The sequence below is a fragment of the Macrobrachium rosenbergii genome, chromosome 30 (assembly GCF_040412425.1).
Source record: "Macrobrachium rosenbergii isolate ZJJX-2024 chromosome 30, ASM4041242v1, whole genome shotgun sequence".
In the NCBI taxonomy this organism is placed as follows: domain Eukaryota; kingdom Metazoa; phylum Arthropoda; class Malacostraca; order Decapoda; family Palaemonidae; genus Macrobrachium; species Macrobrachium rosenbergii.
In genome coordinates this window covers 1,574,776-1,585,489 of record NC_089770.1, presented here as the reverse complement: position 1 = coordinate 1,585,489, position 10,714 = coordinate 1,574,776, and the positions used below count along the sequence as shown (strand labels likewise).

At 39.0% G+C, this 10,714-nt stretch overlaps 2 long non-coding RNA genes across 2 annotated transcripts; both read left to right on the top strand.

Moving 5' to 3' along the window:
• Nucleotides 1-3,836: 3,836 nt before the first annotated feature.
• Nucleotides 3,837-5,572, top strand: LOC136854757 (uncharacterized). The gene is made up of 2 exons (XR_010857780.1): nt 3,837-4,542; nt 5,066-5,572. It is a non-coding gene; the product is annotated as an uncharacterized lncRNA (long non-coding RNA).
• Nucleotides 5,573-8,759: 3,187 nt separating this feature from the next.
• On the top strand, nt 8,760-10,101 carry LOC136854915 (uncharacterized). Its single transcript, XR_010857830.1, has 2 exons — nt 8,760-8,826; nt 9,595-10,101. It is a non-coding gene; the product is annotated as an uncharacterized lncRNA (long non-coding RNA).
• The last annotated feature ends 613 nt before the right edge of the window (nt 10,102-10,714 follow it).

Below are 10,714 nucleotides of genomic sequence, written 5' to 3'. Positions count from 1 at the left end.
AACATCAAGACATATATAAATGATAAGTGGCTTCAGTAGAGAACCTTTCAATTATCTTGGGTAAAGTTAAACCGGTCGTAAACAGACACATATAATATGAAATTGTAAGCAACCCCAAAATTCCATATTACGAAAACTGGTACTTCCAAATTACACATCTTCCAAAAAATTCAGGGTCTTTTGTAGGATGGGTTCTCAATAGTTGACAGGATCGGATCTTGGTCACATGACTAGCATTATATTAAACACATTTTAAGGCTTTCGGGAGTAGCCTAGTGTCTACAAAATATTGCAGATCTATAGATACAACCTCCTCAATACCATCTCAAACAGAAATGAGATGCATAAGTCTTGGGCTTCCCAGAACAAACCACTAAGTTGTTTCTTGTTACTATACTTAAATTCTAGTGTCAATCATACTTTTCCTAGAGTGCTGTTAATGAAAGACGATACAAGGCTAGACGGGATTGGAGTTAATACTAAGTTGACAAACTGGAGTTGGAAAATAAGTTTACTGGATAAGCCAGTTCTCACACAATCTGACTTACAGATCTGATATACCGGGCTGTATTTTAGAAGGAACAAACATCATTATTCTCAACAATTACGCCAACTACATTAATTTTCTTTTCTTTTTTAATTGGTTTGAGTGTCTGTCTGTCAGACTATAAGCAGGATCACCCGAAAACTAATTAATAGACTTTCAGGAAATTTTATTTAAAAATATTTTCTATCCTCCAGGAGATAAATGATCAGAAGTGGACGTGGACTAGAGTCTAAAATTTGTCCCAAAATTACTCTTGTCGTTTTGCAGATTATTATGGTCAATGCTAAGGAAAACGGGAGCTTCCTGCTGTTCGCGAGAGAAAGTATAAGTTGCACTGGTATTTTGACGAAGAAATGAATATCATTAAGCGTTGGTTAGACACAAAGGGGTGATTTATTTGTATAGATATTGAGGAGTGGATGTAATGGACGACGATAATCTGATCAAAAATAGGTGAAGCAGGGAAGGCAGGAGAAGCCCTGCAGAAGATATAGAAGATAAGAGATGCTTCTATAGAAACCAAAAGATATATGAAGTCATAATAGAGTCTATGGTCTTCACAACTGCACAAAAACGCCTTATTAAAAGTTTAAAAGCTCTAATGATTCATATTCTTTTCTTATTTCTACATCTGTCAATCAAAATATTTAAGCCGGGTGCTGAAAGAGAATTCAGATTTCCTGCCTTGCTTTCTATTGTTACCATTCTTGAGTAAATGTAGACATTTCTGAATTAGGCAAACCTGTGTCTGTTATGGAAATATGGACGTATCAGGATTAGGCAAGCCTATCTGTATTTTCTGAATTCACTTTTATAGTTCATGTGTGTATGTGGATATATCTGACACACCTACATTTGATGCAACATTCCGAGTGTATGAAGTAACACTTAGGAACTAAGTGTTTTGACAACAAAAGCTTTAAGAAAGCTCCATTATATTAAATTTCCTTCATAATAATTAATCAAGTTCCTCTTCTTTCTTAAGCAGTCGGGAAAGATCCCAGTTAAGCAACGGAAATACCGGGAAGAAGAAGAAGAAGATGGTAAGAGATGCCAGTTACCCTTGTCTAGAGGACGGAAGGGTATTCATTCTTACAATGGAAATCCAAAGGAAACATTGTATATTATTTCTAAAACTCAACCGGATCTTTAAGAGAGTGAAAATGATTGTAAATCATCATTTATTCATCAGGTAGGATATAACAGCCGCTTAGATAAACACTGAAAAGGAAAGCCTTTTCCGGCAATCACAGAAGTCTTGTTGAGGGGCAACGTTTGTGTATAAAAGAGGATGGGAATGTGACCTTTCCCGCTGTTCAGTTGTTTAGAAACCATACAGGTAAGAGGTAGGAGTCTGGTCGGGTTTGTTAACACAGAATCACTGTACATTATTAATTTTGTCTCGTTCTGACGCCTGAGTCTACTCAAGATGCGACATGAAACTAAATTAATAATGGGAAATACTGTCTCGAAATTCCAGTCATATTTGTAGCGTGTTCCTACATTTCAACACTGGAGGGACAAGGTTAAGTTTCTGACAGAATATTCAAAACACGCCTCTCTTATGAATCTCACTCATTCTGACTGATAAGTGGTTGGTTTCTACTTATTTCTGAGTTAAGTTTTTCAGAAATAAAAATCTTTCTTCTTAAGACTCAACAAGTGGCAAAATGTTTCACTCGAGAATAACCTCCAGTATAATCTATGTTAGACAAAAGAAATAAAATTTGCTCTTAGCCACTGAATGTCATAAAACATACCTTAATCTCCCCAAAAGTATATTTGTTTTATGAACTTAATTCATAATGAAATGTAAATTTTTAAAAGTATTTCTAAGTACTGTTTTATTTATGACGGAAACATTCCTTCTTCCAGAATGATTGGACAGTCAACTGTTCTCGTGGCAGCCGCCCTTTGTGCCTTTGCAACGGCTCTTCCAGGACACCATGACCTAAGTGCTGGGGGGAGAATTGTACATCTGGGAGGTGGTGGGGTTGGAGCTGGACGTCTTGGAGGTGTTGGAGTTGGAGCTGGACACTTGGGAGGTCTTGGTGTTGGAGCTGGACGTCTTGGAGGTGCTGGTGTTGGAGCTGGACACCTTGGAGGTCCTGGAGTTGGAGCTGGGCATCTTGGAGGAGCTGGTGGTGGGAGCTGGACACCTTGGAGGAGCTGGTGTTGGAGGTGGACACCTTGGAAGTGTTGGAGTAGGAGCTGGACACTTTGGAGGAGCTGGCGTAGGTGCTGGACACTTTGGAGGTGTTGGTGTTGGTGTTGGAGGTGGACACCTTGGAAGTGTTGGTGTAGGAGCTGGACACTTTGGAGGCCCTGGAGTTGGAGCTGGGAATCTTGGAGGAGCTGGTGTTGGAGCTGGACACTTTGTAGGTGTTGGTGTTGGTGTTGGAGGTGGACACCTTGGGGAGGTATTGAGTGAGAAGCTGGACACTTGAGGCCCTGAAGCTGGGAATCTTGGAGGAGCTGGTGTTGGAGCTGGACACCTTGGAGGCATTGGTATTGGAGCTGGACACTTCAGAGGCACTGGTGTTGGAGCTGGACACCTTGGAGGAGTTGGTGGTGGCCTGGGAGGTGGAGCTTTGGGTACCGGAGGAGCCTCCTTCAACCTGGCCCACTTCCCAGACCTTGTTCCAGGATTCCCATTCCAGCAATCCTATCCAGGCAAAGGATTCGGTGGCTGCAAAAACTGGTGCCGTAGCTCTTACCAGAAGAACTATTACTGCTGTACAAGATCCACCTATGCTGGATAAGGCCAAGAATATTTAGAACCAAATATCTTTCATGTTTTAAGCAAAAACATTGATTGATAGCCATCAAATGTAACATCATTCCTCAATCATGCATTATAATATTTGTTGTATCATGGGGCTTTAAAAGTTACAATAAAATAATTTCATATTTATGTTGGACTTTCAATGTAAACCTACCCAAATTTCCTAGAGGTATTCTTTTATATATATATATATATATATATATATATATATATATATATATATAGAGAGAGAGAGAGAGAGAGAGAGAGAGAGAGAGAGAGAGAGAGAGAGAGAGAGAGAGAGAGAGAGAGAGCTCCGTTGGACGACTGAATTCTCTTCCTAGAGACAACCGTAATCAGCAAAGGTATCATGACCGTTCAATTTCCCGAGGTTCTCACAACGCCATCATAACTTTGCCGTATTGCCTAACCACGAGAGCAACGCAAAAACACTCAAGCAATCTGGTTACTTTAGGAAAGAAGTCAATAATGGAAGTGGACGTCCCTCCTTTCGCAACTCCGAGTGAGTACGAGGAGAAGAAGAAGAAGAAGGACCAGGGAGAAAGTTCGAGTTGCTGGTTAGTCCTTTATCATCGCCTGGTAATGAGTTATAGGTCTAATTGCAACGCCTAGTTTAGAGCCTACGTAGGGATGAAAAACGAACGTAAAAAGGACTACGAGAAGAAGAAGAAGAAGAAGAAGAAGAAGAAGAAGAAGAAGAAGAAGAAGAAGAAGAAGAAGAAGAGGCTGGAGAAAGTTCGAGTTGCTGGTTAGCCTTTTATGGTCGCCTGGTGTTAAGTTATAGGTCTAATTTCAGCGCCTCGTTTTGCCCCTACACAGGGATGAAAACAAACGTAAGAAGAAGAAGAAGAAGAAGAAGAAGAAGAAGAAAGAAGAAGAAGAAGAAGAAGCTGGAGAAAGTTCGAGTTGCTGGTCAGCCCTTTATCAACGCCTGGAAATGAGTTATAGGTCTAATTGCAACACCTCGTTTAGCGCCTACGCAGGTATGTAAAAAGTTGAATAATCGTGAATGACTTGCAGCCTTTGTTACCCGTCGAAGTCTTGGCCAATCTGGGCTTCCTGGAAGCACAGCAACAGCGAGAAACCGGTCGCAGACGAAGACGTTTTTGGTGAGAACAACGTTTGTATATAAAGGGGCGGTGCTCACTTCTTCTCGTCACTCAGATCCATACTTCTCACCAGCTCATCCGGTGGTTAGCGTATCCAGCAGGTAGGTTGAACAAGACTCTTCTAAATCGCCAAATGAAAATTAATTAAAGTATTTTCCTTTAAAAGACGACTCCTAGGACTTGATATTTTATCATAATATAGTTTTACAAAGGTAATTCCAACGAGACAGTAATTAGCATATGTTTTATTACTGCCATCTTTCATAGTATGAAATTTGGCTACTGGAAATGTGTAGACGAACACCTATCCACCAATATTTAATTTTTCTCTAGAATCTAAGCTCCACATTCTGGAAGCCATTGCTGAAAACGAATGTCTTTAAAATTCAAACAAATTCCAGACAATAAAAACATCCCCACGTTCGTTCCAGGAACTGGAAGATTCAAAAACTTTCTCACGCAATTCTAATAAGACAACTTCAGGAACTATTATCTTAGGCCTATAAATTGCTTTCTTCACTTCAAAACGATTCTACACTTATATTCCAGCAAAGTGGGAATTCAGGAATTTTGGAATGTATTTATAGGGTAACAGGAGCTCATAGTTCAAACTTTATTTTCCAGAATGATTGGACAGTCGACTCTTCTCGTGGCACTTGTCGTTTGTGCCTTTGCAACGGCTCTTCCAGGAAAGCTTCATGGAGGCGCTGGAGTAGGAGCTGGCTTGGGAGGTCTTGGAGGTCTTGGAGGTGTTGGTCTTGGAGGAGCTGGTGTTGGTCTCGGAGTTGGTGGTGGCCTCGGAGGTGGAGCTTTGGGTGTTGGAGGAGGCTCCTTCAACCCAGCCCACTTCCCAGACCTCGTTCCAGGATTCCCATTCCACCAGTCCCACCCAGGCCAAGGGTTCGGTGGCTGCAAATACTGGTGCCGTAGCTCTTACCAGAAGAACTACTACTGCTGCACTAGGTCCACCTATGCTGGTTAAGACGAAGGGATTATTGGAACAAATCCTCTCTCATGTGTTGAATGTTTTCAGTAACATTCCTTTTACTCAGCAACTATTTCTCATCTTTTATTCTGGCTTTTGTTGTTGTTTTACATTTGATTTTACAATAAAAATGCTTTAAAACTTTATTTTTGCCTTTCAATTTACGTCTTCCAAAGATCCCCGGAGAGAATTATTTCTAGAGAGCAAAATAGTTTTCATGAAAATAACTGACAGAGTAACAAAATATCGAGAGATCCTTGATAAAGTAAACAAGTTTCCTGTACAGCCGCTACAGTGTATAATCAAGGCCACCGAAAATAGATCTATCTTTCGGTGGTCTCGGTATAATGCTGTATGAGCCGCAGTGGCCCATGAAACTTTAACCACGGCAAGGTAGTGGCCTATCCTATATCGTTGACAGAAGAACGATTATGGATAACTTTAACCTTAAATAAAATAGAAACTACTGAGTCTAGAGAGCTGCAATTTGGTATGTTTGATGATTGGAGGGTGGATGATCGACATACCAATTTGCAGCCCTCTATCCTCAGTAGTCTTTAAGACCTGAGGGCGGACACAAAAAAGTGCAGACGGACTGGCAAAACCAGCACAATAGTTTTCTTTTACAGAAAACTAAAAAGGAAAAAATAACAAATGAAGGTGTACAAAAAGACTGATATGAAATAGACATCACATCCTATAATCCATATCAACTCTTGAACATTTTTTGATGATATATAAGACCTAAAAACTTCTGGCAGAAACCTCCTATATCTGACACTTGAGGCATATTGACTTATTTTATCATTAAATCCAGCTAAACCCACAATGCAACGTGAGAGAAGATACAATGCTATTTAAGAACAATAAATTCTCTATAGGGTTAGTGCGTCAGTGCACCTCCTATGGTGCACCGTTGGCATTACTTAAGGATCTTTGCAGCGTCCCTTCGCCCCTAGCTTTTGCAGCCTCTTTCATTCCTTCTTCTGCACTTCTGTTCATATTCCCTTTCTTCCACCTGACTTACCACCCTCTCTAACAATAGTTTCACAGTGCAACTGCATTGAGGTTTTTCTCCAGTCACACCTTTCAAACCTTCTTGCTGTCAATTTTCCTTTCTCAGGGCTGAATGAACTCATAGGTCCCAGTGCTTGGCCATTGGCCTAAAGTCTGTAATCTAATCCAAGAACAATGAATTACGAAACAAGGCTTTGTTTGAGTTACTGGTCAATACAAGGAACCAAAACCTATATATTTCGAGACACAGTTTCCCTATTTTACAAGTAAACCAAACCCGTCACGAGATTATTTCAAGCAGTAGCTTAGAAACCGATTATTTACCCTGTTAGTTTATTTATTTCCAGTTCTGGAGAAAGAGTTATTACTCTCAGACGCCCTGTTCTACGTATCATCAACTCCAAGAGCTTCACTCAATTCCAATGCATTTCAGATATACAGAACTAACAACATACCAGATGGATTCAACAGATTGTTCTTGGCCCACTATTAATTCTGCCATTAGAACGCACTTTGAAAGCCCACTGTAATTTAGGTTCTACAGCTTCAGTTCTGCAAGCTCAGTGAATAATTATTTACAAATTAATGTAAAATTACTCATTGGACCTGTAAAGTGTGCGTAACTGGCGAATGAGAGTTAAATACTGGTCTTTTCCCTGTCACTTACATAAGTTAGAGGCTAGCTAAAACTAGACTGAGAATTTTTTTACAAACAAAAAGAATATCTATAGTCTGCCCAGCATCCTAGCCAAATTAAATGTTATCTTTGTAAACTGGTTCTCAGGGCATCATGTTTATAGGCAACTAGCTGTGGAATAAGTTTGATAATGCATGAAAATATGTGCATGTGGCATACATGACCTAGAGGCAGCCAGCGTTAAAATTGACAAAGATGCGATTTTGAGCTTGAGCAAATGTAATGAGGAACCTAATTTGCAAGTAGAAATTAGAAATTTCTATGCTTAAAGCAAAGCCTGTGTGAGAATATTTAGAGTGACTGGTTTGATGTGAAAGGAGGCTGCAGACGAGGGTTTATTGGGAGAAATTAGTCTTCATGGCTTCTTAATATTCGTTTAACTGGAATGATAAAGGGAGTAAGGCTATGGAAGAAGAATGTTATGGGAGAATGAGGATAATAAAAGGATTCTGGGTGGAGAGGGAGTGACTGACGTTTGCAGATGATAAAGGGTTATTTGGGGATATTGAGGAGAAGCTACAGAGACTGGTAAATATCACAACCTATGTTCTGAAGGGATCAAGTTGAAAGAGAATATTAACAAAAGTTCATGAGAGTAGATGAAACAATGAATGCTAGCACGACTGACAGAGGAATCGACACAAAACCTAGAATGCATGATGGGATCGTTGAGCCAACTCTCCTTTATGGAATGGAAGTATGGATGTGGGATGAGTGTTTTTACGAAATATTGAGGCTGTTAAGCTGAAAGAGTGATAAATATAAGGATAAAATGAAGAAGTGGTAACAAAATTTTTTTAAGTTAGCGCGTGTGAAAAGATAAATCAGTGTTTTGTGGTGGTGTCATGTGGAGAGATTGGTGGAGGACGTTATCTCCCATTCTTTCTGGAGCTCTTTTTTTCCCCTAAGCTAACATATTTCCACTTCGCCGCAACTCTTCATCAACTCATGAATTCATCCATTTTATATATCATATTCACCAACTATATATATATATATATATTATATATATATATATATATATATATATATATATATATAGTATATATATATATATATATATATATATATATATATATATATATATATATATATATATATATATATATATATATATAAATGAGCATTTATCGAGGACTATAATATAACAATTCTTCTCCATGTTAACTCCATTCCTTTTTATTACTCCATAATGTTAAACCTGCTTCCACGAACTAATTAACATAAGAATAGATATAAAAAGCACATGAAATCGCAGTCCTCTTTGTTGCCAGCAAAGGAAACTTTCATTTCGTTATGAATTCCGAAAGAGTTGAAACTGGTTTTTATAAGTTAGATTTCTGGCTATAGGAAAAGTTCCAGCTTTCGTAACGACGTTAAGAAGAAGAAGGAGCAGACAGCGACAGTTGCCGGTTAATATTTTTTTGTACGGAATATACCACATAAGATTCACGGACAGTAACGCATTTCTTTATAAAATTGCTATGATATATCGAATAAAGTAATGCCAAGTCTTCATCGAATGATGAATTTCACGAACGTACATTCAAACGGTGGTATTTATTCAAAAGAAAAGTTCAAACAAGTGGAAACGTTGGTTCTTGCTATTCAGAGACCAACGTTTGTATAAAAGGGGAAAGAGATCGTGGGATGTCGTCAGTCAGCAGTTGACGAGCAAACGATCAGGTAATACCAACAAGTCTGATGAGGCTTAACAGTCAAAGGTCCCTTAGAAGGGTGGTGTTGCTAGTGCACCTCACGTGGTGCACTGTTGTCATTGCCAAAGGGTATTTGCAGGGTCCCTTCTGCCCCTAGATGCAACCACTCTTTAGCCTTTTACTTTGCTTGTATTTCTACTTCTTTCTTCCATCTTACTGTCCAACCTCTCTAAGAATTACTTCTTAGTGAAACTGCGAGGTTGTCTTCCAGTTCCACCTTTAGACTCTTGTGCTTCATCTCTATTTTATGGATCTCTTTATCTTGCTGTCCAACCACTCCAACTCTCTGTTTTCACTGCCTTAGGCTTGAGAGCTTAAATTTCCTAAAATTAAATTTCATGGCAATTGGCAAGTAGTAATGATTATTTTCATACGTCTGAAATAACCTGAGACATATTCGTCAGTGACTTCAAACCGTAAAGGAGTGAAGTAACTTGATTTAGATAAATGTTGTTTCATGAGATGAAGGTTAAAACAATATTTCCCAATTTAATTTGAAAAAACCTGAGCAGTTCTATTTTACAGGTAAATGCCAAATATTCTTTGTCTTTATATATATATATATATATATATATATATATATATATATATATATATATATATATATATATATATATATATATATATATATATATATATATATATATATATATATATATATATATATATATAACTGGGTGCCAACATAATCATGGATACAAATCAGGCTAATTTCAGCTAAATCTCTCCATTCCAGAATGATTGGACAATCAACCCTTCTCGTGGCACTTGTCGTTTGTGCCTTTGCAACGGCTCTTCCAGGAAAGCTTCATGGAGGCGCTGGTGTAGGAGCTGGCTTGGGAGGTCTTGGAGGTCTTGGAGGTGTTGGTCTTGGAGGAGCTGGTGTTGGTCTTGGAGGAGTTGGTGGTGGCCTCGGAGGTGGAGCTTTGGGTGTTGGAGGAGGCTCCTTCAACCCAGCTCACTTCCCAGACCTCGTTCCAGGATTCCCATTCCACCAGTCCCATCCAGGCCAAGGGTTCGGTGGCTGCAAATACTGGTGCCGCAGCTCTTACCAGAAGAACTACTACTGCTGCACAAGGTCCACCTATGCTGGTTAAGTGGAAGGATTACTGGAACAAATCCTCTCTCATGTTTTGAATGTTTTCAGTAACATTCCTTTTACTCAACAACTATTTCTCATTTTTTTCTGGCTTTTGTTGTTGTTTTACATTTGATTTTACAATAAAAATGCTTTAAAACTTTATTTTTGCCTTTCAATTTACGTCTTCCAAAGATCCCCGGAGAGAATTATTTCTAGAGAGCAAAATAGTTTTCATGAAAATAACAGAGTAACAAAATATCGAGAGATCCTTGATAAAGTAAACAAGTTTCCTGTACAGCCGCTACAGCGTATAATCAAGGTCACCGAAAATAGATCTATCTTTTGGTGGTCTCGGTATAATGCTGTATGAGCCGCAGCCCATGAAACTTTAACAACGGCACGGTAGTGGCCTATCCTATATCATTGCCAGAAGCATGATTATGGCTAACTTTAACCTTAAATAAAATAGAAACCACTGAGGCTAGAGGGCTGCAATTTGGTATGTTTGATGATTGGAGGGTGGATGATCAACGTACCAATTTGCAGCCCTCTATCCTCAGTAGTTTTTAAGATCTGAGGGCGGACAGAAAAAAGTGCAGACGGACAGACAAAGTCGGCACAATAGTTTTCTTTTACAGAAAACTAAAAAGGAAAAAGTAGGAAATGAAGGTGTACAAAAAGACTGGTATGAAATAGGCATCACATCCTATAATCCATATCAACTCTTGAACATTTTTTGATGATATATAAGACCTAAAAACCTCTGGCAGAAACC